We start from the raw sequence: 23496 nt of genomic DNA on the forward strand, positions 1-23496 counted from the left end.
TTTGGAAAGAGCTGGTGCCAACTTTGTTGTTGCTCTCTGTATTCTTTCTAGTTTCCTTATATTCTTTTTAGTACTGGGTGTCCATAGTGTCACTGTATATTCCAGTTTTGGTCTAATAATGTGACTAATATTTTTTAATCATTTCTTCATCCGAGTAATCAAATGCCACTTTCATTGACCTTAGTAGGTTGTAGGTTTCATAGACTATTTTGTTTATATGTCTGTCCAGTGTCATGTCTTTGCTGATTTGTGTGTGTGTGTGTGTGTGTATTTTACCTAGTTGTATTTACCTAGTTGTATTTTACGGGAAGGGGAGCTATGCTCGTGGTGTCCCGTTTTCATATCTCGTTTTATCTAAACTATTTTTAAATTCATGTATTGTTTTTGCACACACCACTTTCTCATCTAACTTGTTCCAACTGTCTATTACTCTGTGAGGAAAGCTGTTTTTTTTCAGGTCTCTTCTATAGCTGTCTTTTTTTATTTTCTTTCCATGTCCTCTTGTATTTCTGTCATCCCATTTTATCAGATTCTCTCTATCAGTAATTTCTATGCCTTTCATGATTCTGTAAATAGCTATCAAATCTCCTCTCTCTCTTCTTTGCTCTAGTGTCTGTAGTTCAAGTTTTGCTAGTCTCTCTTCATATGATAGTTTTGAGAGTGTAGGTGGCAATATGTGTGTATTTACCTAGTTGTATTTACCTAGTTGTATTTTGCGGGAAGGGGAGCTATGCTCGTGTTGTCCCGCCTTTGTATCTTGCAGTGTCTAGTTTGTTTTTAAACTCATGAATGGTTTTTGCGCACACTATTTCATTGTCCAGTTTGTTCCAAGTGTCCAAAACTCTATGAGGAAAACTGTTTTTCTTCAGTTCTCTTCTATAGCTATGTTTTTTTATTTTCTTTCCATGTCCTCTTGTGTTTCTTTTGTCCCAGTTAAGTAAGTTCTCACTATCGAGTACCTCTGTGCCTTTCATGATTCTGTAGATGGTCAATAGGTCACCTCTCTCTCTTCTTTGCTCCAGTGTCGGTAACTCCAGTTTAGCCAATCTCTCTTCGTATGATAGGTTTGCAAGTGCAGGTGCCATTTTTGTAGCTGCTCTTTGGATTCTTTCTATTTTCTTTATATTCTTTTTGGTACTGGGGGACCACAATGTCGCTGCATACTCTAATCTAGGCCTTATCAATGTAACCAATATTTTTTTCATCATGTCTTCGTCCAAGTATGTAAACGCCACTTTTATTGATCTTAGCAAGTTGTAAGTCTCCCCGACAATTTTGTTAATCTGTATATCATAGGACAAGTCGTTCGTGATAATTACTCCCAAATCTTTTTCGGATCCTACTTTCTTTACTTCTTTGGTTCCAATTGTATATTTTCCTGATATTCTGTTTTTGCTTTTTCCAAACTCCATTATGCTACACTTCTTAGTATTAAAGTCCACTTCCCATTTCTGACTCCAGTTCCATACCCTATTTAGGTCTTCTTGCAGTGCTTCACAGTCCTCATCAGTTTCTATTTTCCTTAGCAGTTTGGCGTCATCGGCAAAGAAGCTCATGTAGCAGTTCACGTCCTCATCCATGTCATTCATATAGATAGCAAACATTATTGGTGCCAGCACAGATCCTTGCGGTACTCCACTGATCACCTCTTTCCAGTCTGAATATTTTTCTCTGAGCACTACTCTCATCTTTCTACCAGTCAGAAAGTCCTCTATCCATTTTAGTAGGTTTCCCTGTATTCCTCCTATGTGTTCCAATTTTTTTTAGTAGTTTTCTGTGTGGTACTTTGTCAAAGGCTTTTTGCAAGTCTAGGAATGCACAATCAGCCCATCCATTTCTTTCTTGCACTATGTCTATTAGTCTTGAGTAAAAGCATATTAAGTTTGTGGAGCATGATCTTCCTTGTCTGAATCCGAATTGTCTTGGGTTTAATATGTCATTGTCTTCCAGATGTTTTACCCATCTATTCTTGATTATTTTCTCACAAATTTTGGCAATGGTGCTTGTTAGTGATACTGGCCTATAGTTGGTGGGTTCTTCTTTGTTTCCTCCTTTGTGTATTGGTACAATGTTAGCATTTTTCCAGTCCTCGGGTATCTTTCCTTCTTTGAGTGAGCTGTTTATTAAGATGTGTATTTTGTCTGTTAGTTCTTCTTTGCACTCCTTTAGAATCCAATTTGCAATACCGTCCGGGCCATGTGATTTTCTAACATCCAGCCTTGATAAATGTTCTGATATTTCCTTTAGTGATGCTGTAAACTCATTCATGAGGGGAGATTTCTTGTTTTTGTCTATGTGTGTGTGTGTGTGTGTGTGTGTGTGTGTGTGTGTGTGTGTGTGTGACATAATTTCTAGCAATGTGACAATAATAATAAAGAAAATGACTATGGTATGAGTATTCATGGGAGAACAAAGCTTCAAGGCATGACCTCGCTACATTATCCACCTCCCCTAGTGATGAGGTAGTAGGAACAAAACTTTCCATATGTGAGTCTTGGTGGCAAGTGAAGTATCTGCTACCTTGGTGTGAGGTATGTTCATGTCCTCATGGAGCAGATAGGCCGGCTTGACACTGTGGTATAGTGTATTGGGCATAGGACTAATTTACACTAGTGCAAGGGTAGAGTGCAGCGTGCCCGACCCCCAGACGCTTTCCACCATAAGGCCCCATTCATACATATAACAAGACTCTTCATTTATGTGTGTTTACAGTACCTAGCACCTTCGCCCATGGGCAGTTGCTCTAGAGACCTCTTGGGTACTTGACGTGCCCCCTCTGAACGCATAACCTACTGATTAATAAACCCACGAACCGTACAATCTGTTTCACTGCTGCCCCTGCAACAATGCTTGCAAAGAGACATGATCAATGTTGACGATTTCCGGCATACTGTTCTTCTCTATGGTACTCGTTTTCCTAGTTCTGCATAGTACCTTGAAGGGACCTTGGTAAGGTTGTTGTAGCGGTTTCTTCATGGCATAAATTCTGATGAACATGTGTTGAGATCTTGACTAACAAAAGTCTTGAAAGATGGAGTATGAGGTTTGCACCAGTTGAAGAGAATGCATGTGGTCTGTCAGTTTTGCAATGTAGTCTTGAAGATGACATGAAATAGAGTTAGGGGCAGGGGACAAGAGTTGACCAGGTAGCTTGAGGGTAGTTCTGTAGACGAGTTAGGTAGAAGAATGTTGCAGGTCTTCTTTAAAGGATGTACATATGCCCAGAAGGGCAAGAGGAAGGGCTTGCGACCAGTGGTAATGTTGGGCTGAGGCTGTTAAAGAAGCTTTCAGTTGACGATGAAATCGTTCCATGGTACCATTAGCTTGCGAGTGGTAACTTGCAATTCTGATGCGCTGGGTGCCTAGAATGTTCATCAATTTGTTCCACACATTTTAGTCAAACTGTCCACCATGGTTGGAGGTGAGGCTGAGAGGAACACTGAATCTGGAGATCCAGGTGTTGAGGAAAACGTGAGCAAGGGATTCTGTACTAATGTCAGCCAAGGGGACAGTTTCAGGGCAATGGGTGAAACGGTTGACACTGGTGAGTATGTAACAGTAACCGTTTGAGAATGGCAGTGGACCAACAAGATCAATATACACATGTTCAAATCTTGAAGAGACTGGAGTGAGGGTTGCAGCTGGAGAGTGTGTGTGAAGTAATACCACTGTTTGATGTCCTTATTGATGTTAGACCATATGAAACATGATGTCATTATCTTTTGGATGGCTTGGATACCAGGGTGAGAGAGGTTGTGTAGTTTATGGAAGTGTTGGCGATGATCCTTTGGAAGAAAGGGACAGCTGGTTTCGGTAGAAACATTAGCGTAGATGTGCAAATCTGTGCCTGAGTAGGATCTTCTTGAACTGGAATGCAGGGTTGTTCAACAATTCTTGCAGTTTTGGATTGGCTGTCTGGTCGGCAGCAATGGCAGATATGTTGTGAGAAAGGGCATCCATCCGCTGGAGTGTTGTCAGTACTTTTGATATAGTGGAGGTCCGTTGTGAACTGTGAGATAAAATCAGTGTGATGCAGCTGTTGTGGGGAGCAGGAAGATTTGTTGTTGAGAAACGTGGTAGTGAGGGGTTTGTGGTCAGTGTAAATGTGAAATTTAAGTGCTGTATTTGGCTTCTGCCTTGTTGAATTTCTTAGAGAAAAAGGTAAGGGGTTTCCAACCACCGTGAACGTGCTGTTGAGGGACTGTACCAATGCCAATGCTGGAAGCATCTGTGGTGATTGAAATGTCGGCATCTGGGTCTGGGAGCTTCTTTGGCTGCTGTAAAGGCGTCTTCCGTTTTCGGTGTTCAAACTAAGGTGATGGATTGACCACATTTACAGGGCTGTGGTGCTGTGTGGTAGGCTTCAGGAAACTGTTGATAGACTCACATTTGTCTTGGAGGGGAGCAATTCTGTGTGACCAAGGAAGGTGATAGAGGAGACACCAAATACAGTGCAATAAAAGGAGAAAATGAAAGAAAGGAAAATGAGGTTAGAAATACAAATGAAGAACTGAAGAAAGAGGTTAAAGAACAATTACAAGCAGTAACTAAAAAGATGGAAGAATCAATGCAGAGACTGATCTGAATGAAATAAAAAATCACTGGAAAAGGTAATGTAAAAATAAAAAACTCTCAAAGAAATAGTACTGCAGCAGGTAGAAGAGAATGCAAAGGAAACAGTGATCAAAGTGATCAAGGAAAAGGAAAATTGGGTGAGAGACACAGTGGACAAAAAGAAATGCATTTTGGTTTATGGTGTCAATGAGAAACACAATGTACATAAATACCAAAGAGAAAAAGAAGAGAAAGAAATTGCAAAGGAGATACTAAAAGTGGTTCAAGACAGGGGACAGAATCTGGATAAGGAAATCAATGACATACACAGAATGGGTACATACTCAGAAGAAAAAACCCACAGACCAATGAAAATCAAACTAAGAACTCAAATGATAGCAGAAGAAATACTATCAAAAGCAGCAAAACTAGCAAACAGTGAAAAACTCAAAAATGTGTGGATAAAAAAGGAAATGAATGAAGGGGAAATAGAGAAAGATAAGGCAGTGAGAAGTGAAGCCAAGGAAAAAACGAGAAAAGAACAAAGACAGGAAAAAATTAGTTTTTTTGGAGAGTGCTGGATCCGAGACTGACAAAATGGTACATCAGAAAAATGGAAACATACACCAAAAAAGAGAAGATAAGAAAAAATTAAAAGTGGCATATACAAATATGGACAGTATGATTTCAGGAATAAATGAACTGACTATTTGACAATAGAGAAACCTGACATAATGTGAATTGTGGAGACAAAAATGAAAGGTCTCATTCAATCAAGTATGGTGGGACAAGGTTTATACCTTTGATAAAAAAATAGTATGGAAAATCAGGGGGAGGAGTTATGCTATTGACTAGAAAGAACCTAAATGTAATAAAGGCAACAGAAGAAAAAGACAATGTGGAAATAATCACAATTAAAGTTGAAAATAGCAGTATGAAAAGTAGAAAGTTTATAGTTGTACATGTGCCACCAAAAACTAAGACTTGGACTGACAGAGAACACTCAAAATTACTGGAAGACACAAAGAATGAATTAACTGAGACACTGAAATATGGAGAAAATATAGTAATTATGGGTGACTTTAATGCAAAGGAAATAAATTGGGAAGAATTGACAATGGGAGGTGGAGAGGAACTCTGGGGCAACATCCTACTGGATATGACCATTGATTACACATTAACTCAATGGGTTAAAGAAAATATTAGATATAGACAAAATGAAGAACCATCGAGACTAGATTTGATATTCACCTCTGAGCCTGAAATTGTGGAAGAAATAAACTATAATTCACTAATTGGAAAGAGTAACCACATACTAATAGAGATCAAGCTTAAGGAACAAAATTTTGTGAGAAGGAACGAGAAAAATATAGAAGGAAGATTAATGTACAACAAAACTGACTTTGTAAAACTTAGAAAAAATTCAAAATGCCTGTTGGAAAAAAATTGCAAGTGATGAAACAAAGATGAAAGAGAAATGGAAAAATTTTAAAGAAATATATAAAGAGGAAACAGATAAACATGTGCCAAAACAGAAACAGAAAAGGGAGTACTTAAAGTACTGGTATAACAAAAAGTGTAGCAATGCTAAAGATAAAAGAGACAGATAGATAGATAGATAGATTTTATTTGGCAATGAATCAATGTACATGAAGTACAAATAATGACAAGAATACATAGTTCGGAATAATAAATGCAAATTGCCGAGGATAACACAAAAAGCATGTACGCTTATTTCCATTGTGGTCCTCATCAGATTGTTATTCTACACTAAGTCACACTGACAACATATGTAGGGGGTTAAGGGGACCAGAGACAATCATGAGTAATACCAGTCAGAACACATATGACACATAAACATTGTTATAGTTTTGCTAATATTACTAAAATGTTTGTACACATAGGAATATTGAGACCAAAAATTTGAGCACCATCATAAAAAGGAATATTGCATTAAGCAAAGGAACAACAAAATAATGTTAAACTGTAACAAAACAGTATGAGTGAGTACTATATCAGAGTAGTACCATTAATGATATACTGCATTATTCTACAGCTGTATCAACATGTAGGAGTGAGTACTATATCAGTGTAGTACCATTAATGATATACTACAATATTCTACATCTGTAGCAACATGTAGTTATAGTGAATGCTACACTGCAGCTAGGGTCACCTATTAATTAAATCTAACATTTAACCTGAATCTCAGGACGGAGTGGGCAATTAGTATGAGCACTAGGGAGTAGTACATTATAACCTGAAGCACCAGGGGACCAGTACTCGAATGAGTAAAACAACAAGGAGAACGAGGAAAAAGGTCAGATCATAACTGTTGTTGGACCCTACCTGAGACATATACCATATTATGACTGGCAAAACAAGGGTGGAAACCAATTTGTAAACATCAATCATTGTTATACTATACTAAACTTCTGAAGAACAAAAAAAAGGGGGGGAAGGTCAGAACAGTTATGAGTGAATGCAGATTTGGATGGTATTACTCATGGAATCAGGTAACCCTCACTAAGCTAGTAGTACACAAAATCAAGGCTGTTCTCTGTCCATAGCTGAGACATATAGTAACCCTTGACTTTTTTCTTGAAGGTAACCTTGCTATTTGACTTCTTAATGGACACAGGTAAAGAGTTCCATAGTTGAGCATCTGTGAAGTGAAAACTGTTTTTGGTGAAGGGACCTGCATGAGGTACAATAAGAGACTCTTGACTGTTCCGGGTTTGGTTCTCAGCCGATAATGTAAAATTACAGCTCACATATGAGGGAGCAGAATTATGAACGACATTGTAAACCTGGTTTAGTTTCAGCTGCTGGACACGATATTTTACAGGTAACAATCCTACTACATGAGGGGACATCCTAGGATGAGATGGATGAATGGGGTGAAGGGGGCTTTGGGGAAGAGGGGAATGTTGGTTGAGGAAGGACGGGAGAGGACAGAAGACAGGGGTGAATGGAGAATGGTTGTATATGGAAAATGTTGTGATGCATGAGGTGGATTGGACGGGGGAATGTGGGTGAGGTAGTGTGTGTGAGCAAAAATTTTTGACGCAGCCCGAAGGGATTTCTCCCCGTCCTCTCCTTTATATGGGGGGACAGAGAGGGGGGGTCGCCGATTTAATGAAGCGGCCTTGCTGTGGATGTGCTGTGCCCTGCGACACTGCTTCTGACCCAGGGCAGTGGACAGGGTGCAGGGATGACCCGTCATCTAGGAGGTGCTAAGATGGGAGGGAGGGTGGAGGGGTGTGGAGTGTTTACGGGGATGAAATGGGTGGGAATGTTTTTGTGCCTTGTCCTTTTTGGCTACCCCCCTGGTAAGGGGGAAAAAAGTGCTGGTATATGTATGTATGTATGTAACAATCCTACTCTGCTAAATTCTTCAATACCAATATGACTACGTTCAGGTATATTTAGTATGAATCTAATTATCTTATTTTGTGTAATCTGTACCCGGGAGTGGTTTTTTCTGCTCAAGAGCTACAAGCGTAATCAAAGTGATGTTGTAACAAGGCTGAGACCAGAAGCTTCTTTGTTTCCAGATCAAAATTTCTGGCTTTTCTGTACAAAAATTTGACTTTATGTGAACACTTGGATACAATCTTATCCATTATGGCATTCCCTGAGAGGGACTGATCTAAGGGTATTACAAGATAGGTTACCTCTTGTTTTGACTCCAAGACATTAACCCTACATCTGACCTGTACATTGCTGTGTTTCCTGAGGTTGGATTTGATGTGAAGACAATACTTTCCGTTTTACCGAGGTGTAAAGACAGCCTATTATCTATGAGCCACTCCTGGACCGATGACAGTTCGACACTCAGTTTCTCCTCTACTTCAACTGGGTCCCTACCTGAAACAATTAGAGCGGAGTCGTCTGCAAATAGCGGTAACTTACAGTTCACTGTACCTGGCATGTCGTTCATATAGACCAGGAACAGTAGCGGTCCTAGAATTGTAGTACTCCTGAACGTACCCCAGCCCAAACTTCCCAGAACCCTTTGGGAGGGATTTAACTAGTTTTGTGGCTATGGTTGTGAAAAAGGTGTTGAAGTGGTTGGCCATGGTGTTCCTATCAGAGTTAAGCTCGCCGTTTATCATGAATCCTATCCTGTCTACTTTGTTACTAGGCTTTGTGTGAACTTCTAGGGTCTTTAGTGTTTGCCAAAGCTTCCTTGGATCATGTTTGTTCTGGTGCACCATCTTAGAACAATAATCAGCTTTGGCTTTTTCCTTCCAATATTTCACCTGATTCCTATAGTACAGAAAGCCATTATAGTCCTCCTGATTTCCACTTTTCCTAAATCTGGCAATAAATCTGTCTCTATCTCTAATTAAACCCAGTACTATGTTAGTCATCGAATCCGATGCCACTTTCTGACTTCTGTTGTTGAGGTAGGCGGGGGAAGGAACTGACACAGAGTATGGTGGTTAAAAGATATCCTAGAGCTTGTCTCTCACCCCAATGTTAGAGAGGAGCAGAGGGTAACCAGGAATGCCCACTGCAATGTATGAAGGTTGATCACTTGCAGCTACGTTAATCAGCAAGACCGCTCCCAGCAAGGCTAAAAGCATATCGGTCATCCCTGGCGCCATATTGTAAATTTTCACGAGTATACACTATTCACGGCACCGATTACAAACTCATTAACAAAAAGCACTTAAACACATGTACTCGCAACAACACTTTGGCCCCACTCAGGGATTTAAACAAGTCATTTAAGATTTCTTCTCTGTACCAGGTTTATCCTTTCTGCCTTTACCACGATGAGCATTAAAGTCAGGATGGTTAAAAGATCGGGAATTAAATCGGAAGGATAAGAAAGAGAAGGAAATAAGATCAGAAAGAGAAGGATACGAAAGAGGGAGGAGCAGGGAGGAGGGGGAGGAGGAGACTAGGTGAGGGGAGAGCAGGGAGGAGGAGGAGGAGGTCTAGCCGTCCAAAGCCGTTTACTCGGTGTGCGAGGTGTGTTTGGGGGGAGGGGGATGGAGGGGTAGGTGATTTATAACCCCCAAACACGGCCACACTGGCACCCTTGTTCCACTTATAAACAACCTCGGCCTCGGGCCTCGGTTCTTCCTTTCAAATTTCAAATTTGTTTTCCTAATTGTGGATGCTACTGGCTCAGCTAGTCACTGCATTAGAGGGCCATGCTTAGATTATCCATTCACGAGTCACTTAGAAACCTATCCCCTCCTTTGGCACTCCCCCCATGCGATAAAATCCCCAAAAACACAGGAGCCATGCACACACACGTCTGCACCATAGACAAAGCTTGGAAAGGATGAAAAAGAGACAAAAGAGTGACTAAATGGCAAACATACATCAAACTGAGAAATGAATACATACACATACGCAGAGAGGAAAAAAGAAACTATGAAAAAGATATAATAGCAAAATGCAAAGATCAATCTAAACTACTTTACAGATATGTAAATGATAAACTAAAAGACAAACTTGAAATAGTGAAACTGTGTGAAGGAAATAAAGAATACACAGAAGATGTAGAAACGGCTGAAGTAATGACCAGCCACTTTAAGTCTGTATTTACAATTGAAAGCTCACAAATGTGGGATGATGGTCACCAAGATGGATCCCCTAAAATGAAAGAAATAACAGTGACACAGAAAGAAATAAGTGACCAAATAAGGAAACTCAATGTCAGAAAGTCACATGGGCCAGATGGAATAGTGAACTGGATATTAAAAGAATGTATAGATGAACTCATTGATAAAATACACAAGATAATTGATTTCTCACTCAAAGAAGGAAAAGTACCACAAGACTGGAAAAATGCTAAGATTGTACCAGTATATAAGGAAGGAGATAAAGAAAATCCAACAAATTATAGACCACTATCCCTTACAGCACCCTTACCCACTCCCAATTTCCCTTTGCCCTTATCCCCAATCAGTACTCCGCTTCCTTTGTCCCCAATCTCTCCTTTCCCCCCCCCTCTAACCCAGATCCTATACCTTCCCCATTAACACCCCAACCTCAACCCCAAGCGGCAACATACAACACATACAGAACACACAACATCAACATATTACAAAACAACATTGACGGTATTAACATGAAAAAACATGAACTCGAACACTTTCTTAAACAACACAACATACACATTGCAATTATACAAGAAATAAAACTAAGACATTCACACAAAACACCATCATTTCATAATTACACCACCATCAGACAAGACCGGACTGACGGCAATGGCGGTGGACTCATCACCCTGATCCACCACTCCATCTGTTTTGTGGACACAAGTGCCACAACCAAATTTCTCCTCCCTACCACAGATAACACTACAGAAATCCAATCCATTCAAATCCGCACAGGCAACAAATCAACACTGACAATAGTTAACATGTACATTCCCCCCCCCCAATCATCCCCCACAGTTCCAAACACCTTCAGACCTCAATTTACCCAACTAGCCTCAATCACCTGATCATAGGTGGTGACTTCAATGCCAAGTCGTCTGCCTGGTATGTCGACAACCCTGACACAGACAGAGGGCTTGATATACAGACTCAGTTTGACTCCTTGACTATCATGAACAACACACATAATCATACACATATCCCACACCAAGTCCTCTACACTCCCTCCTCTCCTGATATCACCTTTTGCTCCCCCTGCCTAACCCCAACAACATCATGGAGAGTGGTCAGAACCCTTGGTTCTGACCACCTTCCAATCATCATCACCACCAAAACAAGATGCACCCCAGTTGGCCAGACACACATACACCAATTACAAGAGAGCTAACTGGGAAGCTTTTACTGAAGAGATAGAACAACATTTTGAAACACTTAACAGTACACCATTCACAAATATAAACAATGCTGTGCACACTTTTAATACAATCATACAAAATGCAGACAAGAGATACATCCCTAGAGGCATCAGGAAATCACACAACTCTAACTTCACACCAGAAATCAAAGGCCTCATCAGACAACGAGACACGCTTAAACACAATACCCCCACACCTATCCCTCAAAACATAGCAAATCAAATACAAACACTAAACACAGTGATTGACAATAAAATACATGAACAAAAAACACAAAATTGGCAAAACTTTATCAATACACTTGATCACAAAACAAACACCAGCAAATTGTACAAAACACTCAACAGCATTACACTATCCAACAGTAACACAACACGCTCTCACACAGCAATAATCACAACAACAGACAATTTATCCTCAAACAGACAACAAGCAAACACATTCATAAATCATTTTGCACAGACAAGCCATCTCACTTCTCACCCTGACTACCGACGCACTTTTCGACGTAAGAAAGACTTTCCCACAGACTCAGACTATACACCCTTCATAGACAGTCAGACAAAACACATAATACATAATCTCAAGCACTCATCTGCCTGTGGCCCTGATAACATAAGTAACATCCACCTAAAACACATTGGACCACAAGGTATACACGCACTCACAAACATTGCAAACTACAGCTATTCACACAACACTATACCCAACATCTGGAAGCATGGTAAAATAATCACCATTCCAAAACCGAACAAAGACCCAACAATCCCAACATCGCACCGCCCAATCACACTTCTCTGCACCCCCTCTAAAGTCATTGAACGCCTAATACTTCAACTTGTCACACCACATATTCCCCTTGCTGACTCACAACACGGTTTTAGGCCACTACACTCCACAAACACTCTTCTGATAAACCTCACACAAAGATTTTTAGATGGCATCAATTCAGATAGGCCCCACCACACAACACTTCCTATAACATTAGACATTGGTAAAGCTTTTGATGCTATCCCCCGCCACAACCTAACAAATAAAATATATAACACAGACATGCACAATAACACCAAAAGATGGCTGGCCAATTATCTGGCAGGTAGGAATGCTTACGTGTCATATAATGGCCAATCATCGCACATCAGAAACATTAAGAACGGAGTACCACAGGGCTCTGTTCTATCCCCCATGCTCTTTAATCTATACATGCATGACTTACCCACACCAGACACCTCAGAAATACAAATCTCTTCCTATGCAGATGACATAACAATCACATGCACACATTGTAACACAGACAAAACTGCAGAAATAATCCAGCCATATCTTGATACACTCAACACATGGTTCATCACAAACAGACTCAAAATAGATCCAACCAAATCTACAGCAACACTTCTCACCAACTGGACAATAGAATACAAATACATACCTCATCTCTACATCAACAACACTCTAATACCACACACAAACACACCGAAAATTCTTGGTGTAACATACGATACATCCATGTCTTTCAAACAACACATCACAAACATAAAAAACAAATGCACAACTAGACTTAATGAACTTAAGTCAATCACTGGAACAACATTTGGACAAAACAAAGAAACTAATACAACAATATACAAACAATGCATGCGCTCAGTGATGAATTATGCAAGTCCTGCATGGGCTCCTAATCTCAGCGAGACACACCACAACACCCTTCAAATCATACAAAACAAATCCCTAAAAACAATTACAGGCTGCACAAATACAACACCTACATACCATTTACACCATGAAACAAAAGTCCTCAAAGTCAAGGACCACCTCGACATGAGAGGCACACAAACACTTGCCGCAGCCACCACAAACACATCACACCCGCTACACTACATAGCAGCACACCCACACACACCAAGAAACATTAAAACAACACCCAAAGACCAGTATCACACACAGATACTCTCTTCTCTTCCTCCACAACCACCAAATACCAGCCTCCGGAAACATATTCATAATCATATCACTCACCGCTCCATTAACACACTGAAAGACAACACACTGCTGCATGCCAGACCCCCTGATATCCACCCTTCTGAATCCTCTCTCCCACGAAAGGACAGAGTCCACCTGGCCAGACTGCGGTGTGGCCACCACCCAGCACTTCTAAGCTACCAGAAGAGGCTGGATGACCGCATTGTGAATAGATGCCAGAAGAGGCTGGATGACCGCATTGTGAACAGCTGCCCAGGATGTAACACTTCACCCCATAATGGAAGACTGCATTATACACAATCATGCACGCAAACAACACAACATACGCTCTATAAAGGATTTGTGGGAAAACCCAGTTTCGGCTGTGGCATTCCTTGGGGAGACGGGTCTGCTTGGACAGACAGTCTAGGGAACGACAACAATAACAACAACAATTGGGGGATCGGTGCCACCTACGTAGAGCCGGTGGCCAGGGGTAGTTGCTGCCGTTTGGCCCCCAACTCTTGGGGTTGGGGGGTGGTCCCACGACGTAGACGCTGCAAATCTCAGTGAGACACACCACAACACCCTTCAAATCATACAAAACAAAGCCCTAAAAACAATTATAGGCTGCACAAATACAACACCTACAGACCATTTACACCATGAAACAAAAGTCCTCAAAGTCAAGGACCACCTCGACATGAGAGGCATACAAACACTTGCCGCAGCCACCACAAACACATTACACCCGCTACACTACATAGCAGAACACCCACACACACCAAGAAACATTAAAACAACACCCAAAGACCTTTATCACGCACAGATACTCTCTTCTCTTCCTCCACAACCACCAAATATCAGCCTCCGGAAACATATTCATAATCATATCACTCACCGCTCCATTAACACACTGAAAGACAACACACTGCTGCATGCCAGACCCCCTGATATCCACCCTTCTGAATCCTCTCTCCCACGAAAGGACAGAGTCCACTTGGCCAGACTGTGGTGCGGTCACCACCCAGCACTTCTAAGCTACCAGAAGAGGCTGGATGACCGCATTGTGAACAGCTGCCCAGGATGTAACACTTCACCCCATACCATACAACACATAATGGAAGACTGCGTTATACACAATCATGCACGCAAATAACACAACATACGCTCTATAAAGGATTTGTGGGAAAACCCAGTTTCGGCTATGGCATTCCTTGGGGAGACGGGACTGCTCGGACAGACAGTCTAGGTTACGACAACAACAACAACAACAACAGGTCCTGGAGCTGGGGGTCCTGGAGCTGCAACGTCTACGTCGTGGGACCACCCCCCAACCCCAAGAGTTGGGGGCCAATCAGCAGCAACTACCCCTGGCCATCAGCTCTACGCAGATGGCACCGATCCCCAAGGAGGAGCTACGCCTACCTGGGGGAGTACCACAATCCTTTTTTTCCAACACACAATGTTACGTTTTTTCTGCACTGAGGGGTCATTTTCCGGCGATCACCCCTCTTCTTCTACTTTTAGCCGGAGATGTAGAGAGCAATCCTGGGCCCACCACAAAATACACATGCCCAACATGCTCTAAACCCATTACTTCGAGCAGACAGACAAAGGGCTCAGTTCAGTGCAATATGTGCAAAAACTGGGCCCACCTCACTTGTACAACACTTGCTGACACAAACCAATACACAAACACTTGGACATGTTCTACCTGCCCTCCAGTAACCCCAATCCCACCTCCCCAACCACAGCCAACACCCTTACCCACTCCCAATTTCCCTTTGCCCTTACCCCCGATTAGTACTCCCCTTCCTTTGTCCCCGATCTCTCCTTTCCCCCCCTCTGACCCAGATCCTACACCTTCCCCACTACCACCCCAACCTCAACCCCAAACGGCAACATACAACACATACAAAACACACAACATCAACATATTACAAAACAACATTGACGGCATTAACACTAAAAAACATGAACTTGAACACTTTCTTAAACAACACAACATACACATTGCAATTCTACAAGAAACAAAATTAAGACACTCACACAAAACACCATCATTTCATAATTACACCACCATCAGACAAGACCGGACTGACGGCAATGGCGGTGGACTCATCACCCTGATCCACCATTCCATCTGTTTTGTGGACACAAGTGCCACAACCAAATTTCTCCTCCCTACCACAGATAACACAACAGAAACCCAATCCATTCGTATCCGCACAGGCAACAATTCAACACTAACAATAGTTAACATGTACATTCCCCCCCAATCATCCCCCACAGTTCCAAACACCTTCAGACCTCAACTCAGCCAACTAACCTCAATCCCCAACCTGATCATGGGTGGTGACTTCAACGCCAAGTCGTCTGCCTGGTTTGTCGACAACCCTGACACAGACAGAGGGCTTGATATACAGACTCAATTCGACTCATTGACTATCATGAACAACACGCATAATCATACACATATCCCATACCAAGCCCTCTACACTCCCTCCTCTCCTGATATCACCTTTTGCTCCCCCTGCCTAACCCCAACAACATCATGGAGAGTGGTCGGAGCCCTTGGTTCTGACCACCTTCCAATCATCATCACCACCAAAACAAGATGCACCCCAGCTGGCCACAGACACACTTACACCAATTACAAGAGAGCTAACTGGGAAGCCTTTAATGAAGAGACAGAACAACATTTTGAAACACTTAACAGTACACCAATCACAAACATAAACAATGCTGTGCACGCTTTTAATACAATCATACAAAACGCAGACAAGAGATACATCCCTAGAGGCAACAGAAAATCACACAACCCCAACTTCACACCAGAAATCCAAGGCCTCATCAGACAACGTGACACACTTAAACACGATACCCCCACACCTATCCCTCAAAACATAGCAGACCAAATACAAACACTAAACACTGTGATTGCCAATAAAATACATGAACAAAAAACACAAAATTGGCAAAACTTTATCAATACACTTGATCACAAAACAAACACCAGCAAATTGTACAAAACACTCAACAGCATCACACTATCCAACACTAACACTACACGCTCTCACGCAGCAATAATCACAACAACAGATAATCTACCCTCAAACAGACAACAAGCAAACGCACTCATACGTCATTTTGCACAGACGAGCCATCTTACATCTCACCCTGACGACCGACGCACCATTCGACGTAAGAAAGACTTTCCCACAGACTCAGACTATACACCCTTCATAGACAGTCAGACAAAACTCATAATGCATAGTCTCAAGCACTCATCTGCCTGTGGCCCTGATAACATAAGTAACATCCACCTAAAACACATTGGACCACAAGGTATACACGCACTCACAAACATTGCAAACTACAGCTATTCACACAACACTATACCCGACATCTGGAAGCATGGTAAAATAATCACCATTCCAAAACCGAACAAAGACCCAACAATCCCAACATCGCACCGCCCAATCACACTTCTCTGCACCCCCTCTAAAGTCATTGAACGCCTAATACTTCAACTTGTCACACCATATATTCCCCTTGCTGACTCACAACACGGTTTTAGGCCACTACACTCCACAAACACTCTTCTGACAAACCTCACACAAAGAATTTTAGATGGCATCAATTCGGATAGGCCCCACCACAGAACACTTCTTGTAACATTGGACATTAGTAAAGCTTTTGATGCTATCCCCCACCACAACCTAACAAATAAAATATATAACACAGACATGCACAATAACACCAAAAGATGGCTGGCCAATTATCTGGCAGGCAGGAATGCTCATGTGTCATATAATGGCCAATCATCGCACATCAGAAACATTAAGAACGGAGTACCACAGGGCTCAGTTCTATCCCCCACATTATTTAATCTATACATGCATGACTTACCCACGCCAGACACCTCAGAAATACAAATCTCTTCCTACGCAGACGACATAACAATCACATGCACACATCGTAACACAGACAAAGCTGCAGAAATAATCCAGCCTTACCTTGACACTCTCAACACATGGTTCATCACAAACAGACTCAAAATAGCTCCAACCAAATCTACAGCAACACTTCTCACCAACTGGACAAAAGAACACAAATACATACCTCATCTCTACATCAACAACACTCTAATACCACACACAAACACACCGAAAATTCTTGGTGTAACATACGATACATCCATGTCTTTCAAACAACACCTCACAAACATAAAAAACAAATGCACACCTAGACTTAACGCACTTAAGTCAATCACTGGAACAACATTTGGACAAAACAAAGAAACTAATATAACAATATACAAACAATGCATACGCTCAGTGATGAATTATGCGAGTCCTGCGTGGGCTCCTAATCTCAGTGAGACACACCACAACACCCTTCAAATCATACAAAACAAATCCCTAAAAACAATTACAGGCTGCACAAATACATCACCTACAGACCATTTACACCATGAAACAAAAGTCCTCAAAGTCAGGGACCACCTCGACATGAGAGGCACACAAACACTTGCTGCAGCCACCACAAACACATCACACCCGCTACACTACATAGCAGAACACCCACACACACCAAGAAACATTAAAACTACACCCAAAGACCTTTATTACACACAGATACTCTCTTCTCTTCCTCCACAACCACCAAATACCAGCCTCCGGAAACATATTCATAATCATATCACTCACCGCTCCATTAACACACTGAAAGACAACACACTGCTGCATGCCAGACCCCCTGATATCCACCCTTCTGAATCCTCTCTCCCACGTAAGGACAGAGTCCACTTGGCCAGACTGCGATGCGGTCACCACCCAGCACTTCTAAGCTACCAGAAGAGGCTGGACGACCGTGTTGTGAACAGCTGCCCAGGTTGTAACACTTCACCCCATACCATACAACACATAATGGAAGACTGCATTATACACAATCATGCACGTAAACAACACAACATACACTCTATAAAGGATTTGTGGGAAAACCCAGTTTCGGCTGTGGCCTTCCTTGGGGAGACGGGACTGCTTGGACAGACAGTCTAGGGAACGACAACAACAACAACAACAACAATTGGGGAAATATGTGAAAAACTATTTCTCAATAAAAGTATATAGAGAAGCTCAACTAACACATGACGTCATATCCCGGGAGTTTTTGAATGACATTCACACAACAAAGAAACTACCACTACAGTATACAAACAATACATACATTGACTGATGAATTATGTGAGCCCCACATGGGCCCCAAATCTCACAAGGCACACCATACAAAAGAAAGCCTAGACAATTACATGTTTCACAATACATCTACAGACCATCTACACTATGAAAGAAAAGTCTTCAGAGTCAAAGATTACTTTGACATGAAAGGCACACAAACAAAGCACATCCACTACACTACATGGCAGAATATACACACATGCCAAGAAACATTAAAACAACACCCAAATCTATACTACAGTATATAATATAGAATACTCTCTTCTTTTCCTCCACAATCATCAGACACTAGCCTCCAGAAGCATATCCATATTATGACTCACTGCTCCATCAACAAACTGAGAGACAATACATTGCTGTATGCCTGATCCTCTGATATCCATCCCTCTGAATCCTCTCTCCCCTACGAGGACAGAATCCATCTCTGCCAGGCTATGGTGTGGCCACCATTCAGCCCTTCTAAGTTACCAGAAAAGACTGGATGACTGCATCATAGATAACTATTTAGGATATAACACTTCATCCCATACTATACAACACATTATGGAAGACTGCATTGTACACAGCCATGTATCCCAACAACACAATTTATACTCTATATAGTGATTTGTGGGAGAACACCATTCCAATTATGGTGTTCCTCAGATGACAGAATTGCTTAGCCAGACAGTCTTGGAAAAAACAACAACAACTACCAGTGTTAGTCCATGTGTGAACTATGATTAAAACAATCCAGACTCTTGTGTGGTAAAGCAGGACACAAACGTGTATTTACCTAGTTGTATTTCATGGGAAGGGGAGCTATGTTCATGGTGTCCCACATTTGTACTTTGCAGTGTCTAATTTGCTCTTAAATTCATGAATGGTTTTTGCACACACTATTTTTTTGTCCAGTTTGCTCCAAGTGTCCCACTCTATGTGGAAAACTGTTCTTCTTCAGATCTCTTCTATGACTATGTTTTTTTTTTTTGTGTTTCTTTCCATGTCCTCTTGTCTAAATATAACAAGTCCTCTCTAGAGTATTTCTGTGCCCTTCATGATTCTATAGATGGTCAGTCAGTTGCCTCTCTCTCTCTTCTTTGCTCCAGAGTTGGTAACTCCATTTTAGCCAGTCTCTCTTCATATGACAAGTTTGAAAGTGCAGGAGCCATTTTTGTGGCTGCTCTCTGGATTCTTTCAATTTCCTTTATACTCTTTTTGGTATTGGATGACCACAATGTTGCCGTATATTCCAGTCTAGGCCTCATCTGTGTGACTAATATTTTTTTTAATAATTTCTTCATCCAAATATGTAAATGCCACTTTTATTGATCTTAATAAGTTATAGGATTCTCTGACAGTTTTGTTTGTTTGTCTATCATAGAACAAGTCGTTTAAGATAATTACTCCCAAATCTTCAGATCCCACTTTCTTTACCTCCTTAGTTCCAATTTTATACTGTCCTGATATTGTATTTTTACTTTTTCCAAACTCCATTATGCTACACTTGTTAACCCCTTCCATATGGTGCCGCATACGTAGGCGGCATGAGGAGCAAGTGGATACGCGAGGCTGCCATATCGGCGTCTTGATTATATTTATTGTAGTTGCCCCTGCGTAATGATACTCTCTAAACTGTCTTCATCACATTTTCTATGGTTATCAAAATTCATGGGTGAGAGAACGATCGATATAAGCAGTGACTATATTTTATTATGCGAGTATTATTACGACACATCGTAAGTCTGGCAGCTAATGCTGCCCGCGAGATTTTGGCCCGTACTGAAGAGGTTAATACTGAAGTCCACTTCCAAACTTTATTCAGGTCTTCCTGTAGTGATTCGCAATCCATTTCAGTTTTTACTTTAACAATTTAGCATCATCTGCAAAGCTCATGTAACATTGCACATCATTATCCATGTCATTCACATAAATAGCAAACATTATTGGAGCCAATACAGATCCTTGCAGAACTCCACTAATCACCTCCTTCCAACCTGAATATTTTTCTCTGAGTACTACTCTCATCTTTCTACCAATCAGGAAGTCCTCCCACCAGTTTAGTAGGTTCCCTTGTATCCCTCCTATATGTTCCATTTTCTTAAAATAATTTTTTATGTGGTACCTTGTTGAAAGCTTTTTGTAAGTCCAAGAAATCACAATCAGCCCATCCATCCCTTTCTTGCACTATATCTACTAGTCTTGAGTACATACATATACCAAGGCTTTTCCTCTCACAAGGGAGGTAGCCAAAAAGAAAAAGGCATAAAACCATTCCCACCCATTCCATCCCTAAATACACTCCACTCCCCTCCACCCTCCCTCTTATCTTAGCACCTCCTGGATGATGGATCATCCCTGCACCTTGTCCACTCCCCTGGATAAGAGGCAGTGCTGCAAGACACAGCACATCCACAGCATCCACAGTGACCCCCCCTCTCCATCCCCCCATGCAGAAAAAGAGAAGACGGGAGAAATCCCTTTGGGCTGCATCAAATTTTTTCTCACACATACTACCTCAACCCCCATCCCCCCATTCATTCCACCTCATGCATCACATCATCCATATACAACCATTCTCCATTCACCCCTGTCTTCTGTCCTCTCCTGTCCTTCCTCAACAGACATTCCCCTCTTCCCCAAAGCCCCCTTCACCCCATCCATCCACCTCATCCTAGGATGTCCCCTCATGTTCACCCTCTCCACATCTGCCTTCCATACCTCTTTTACTAGTCTTTCTTCACTCATTCTTTCCATGTGTCCAAACCATCCTAATACTCTTTCATCCACCCTATCTCCCACCTCCCTTACCACCCCTATTCTCCTCCTCACCTCATTTCTCACTCTATCTAGCCTTGTAACCCCCATCATACTTCTCAGACACCTCATCTCAAACACAATCAAACTCCTTCTCTCTTCCTCTCTTATGTTCCATGTTTCTGCCCCATACAATCACTCCTTCATACAGTCTCCTCTTAGCATCCATTCCCAAATGTCTATTCCTTATTACACTTTTTAATCCACCAAGGTATTTACTCGCTTCTCTCAATCTACATTCTACCTCCACCTCCTCTCCACCCTTTCCTGCCACATTTGCACCCAAGTATCTAAAACTATCCACTTCCTCCAGTCGCTCTCCCTTAATGCTCACTTCCAGTCTAATGCCACTTTCACCTTACTTTTACCCACATTTATCTTTACCTTTCTTCTTTCACACACTCTCCCAAACTGTCACCAACTTCCTCAATTCCTCCTCTGATCCTGCTACAAGCACAGTATCATCAGCAAACAACAGCTGGCTCACCTCCCACTTTTCTCTATTTTCTTTCCAATCCCTGACCCACTACCCTTGCATTTACCTCTTGCACCACCCCATCCATGTATAAGTTGAACAGCCTGGGTGACATAACACATCCCTGACGAAGTCCCACCTTTACCTCAAACCACTCACTCTCTTCATTTCTAATCCTGACACATGCTCTACTACTCTCATAAAAACTCTTGACAGCTCCTAGAAGCTTTCCTCCTATCCCATATATCCGCAAAACCTCCCACAGTGCCTTCCTGTCTACCTTGTCATAAGCCTTTACCAGATCCATAAAAGCCCCCCCAAAAAAACATCCTTACCTTTTCCTATAGCTTTCTCACATATCTGTCTTACCACATAAATCTGATCTACACCTCTTCCTGCAGGACTGCTTAGCAGAACAGGTACTTCCAAGAAGCGCGCCAAAGCAACTCACGAACAAAGAAAACCCCTTCACCGACAGCACACGAGCATATCTCAAAGATGCCTGCTCCGACTTATCCAACAGCATTGACAAATTAAGAGGAAGCGCCGCTGGATTAACCTTACCCACACACCTAGTGACAAAGTTACACAACGAATACGGTGCACAAGAACTAAAGTTGAGAAAAAAATTACTAGGTTTGTGTTCCAACAGCATGTGGAACAGCATAGGGATAGACAGTGCCCCATATTGCCTAGCTAAACAACTCGCAAAGTCCCTTTCTACACTACTAGGAACAATAAGCAACGCCCACCTACGCAACTCGTCGGATCTGATTGGACGCCTCGAAAAAGTTAACTTTGAGAGAAAAAAGTTAGCCAGCTACGACGTGACAGCGTTGTTTACGAACGTAAAGTATTGAGGGGGCCATTGAGGCATTAAATAGGGTTATAAATTCTGTGAATGACAGTGACTTACCAGTCAGAAAAACAGACTACAGGTAGTCATCGACTTACGACCGAGTTCGGTTCCGACAGACAGGTCGTAAGTCGATCTGGACGCAAGTCGGGCTTTATATATATACAGTATACATTACCCTTTATATATTATTTTTGGTGAGGAACAGTGTGGATTTAGGACGGGTAGAGGTTGTGTAGATCAGATCTTTGTGGTAAGACAGATATGTGAGAAAGCTATAGGAAAGGGGAAGGATGTTTTTTGGGCTTTTATGGATCTGGAAAAGGCTTATGATAGGGTAGACAGAAAGGCACTGTGGGAGGTTATGCAGATTTATGGGATAGGAGGAAAGCTTTTTGGGAGCTGTCAAGAGTTTTTATGTGAGTAGTAGAGCATGTGTTAGGATTGGAAATGGAGAGAGTGAGTGGTTTGAAGTAAAGGTGGGACTTCGTCAAGGATGCGTTATGTCGCCCTGGCTGTTCAACTTATACATGGATGGGGTGGTGCGAGAGGTGAATGCTAGGGTAGTGAGTCAGGGATTGGAGATGGTTAAAGAAAATGGAGAAAAGTGGGAGGTGAGCCAGCTGTTGTTTGCGGACGACACTGCGCTTGTGGCAGGGTCAGAGGAGGGATTGAGGAAGCTGGTGGCAGAGTTTGGGAGAGTATGTGATAGAAGAAAGCTAAAGATAAATGTGGGTAAAAGTAAGGTGATGAGATGTACAAGGGGTGAAAGTGGCAGTAGACTGGA

At 41.8% G+C, this 23496-nt stretch overlaps 1 protein-coding gene across 21 annotated transcripts in view; it reads right to left on the bottom strand.

Annotated features, from left to right (window-relative positions):
• LOC143040212 (uncharacterized) overlaps positions 1–23496 on the bottom strand; it is a 317769-nt gene that overhangs the window by 166301 nt on the left and 127972 nt on the right. For 3 of the 21 annotated variants that reach the window (XR_012967701.1, XM_076210883.1, XM_076210895.1), the window contains one exon: positions 8271–8424. The exons of the other annotated variants lie outside the window; for them this stretch is intronic. The gene's annotated coding sequence lies outside the window, so the exon portion shown is untranslated. The remainder of the gene's footprint in view (positions 1–8270; positions 8425–23496) is intronic. 21 annotated transcript variants of the gene reach the window in all.

This window comes from Oratosquilla oratoria, chromosome 28 (assembly GCF_046742065.1).
Source record: "Oratosquilla oratoria isolate Oo_2021 chromosome 28, ASM4674206v1, whole genome shotgun sequence".
NCBI lineage: Eukaryota > Metazoa > Arthropoda > Malacostraca > Stomatopoda > Squillidae > Oratosquilla > Oratosquilla oratoria.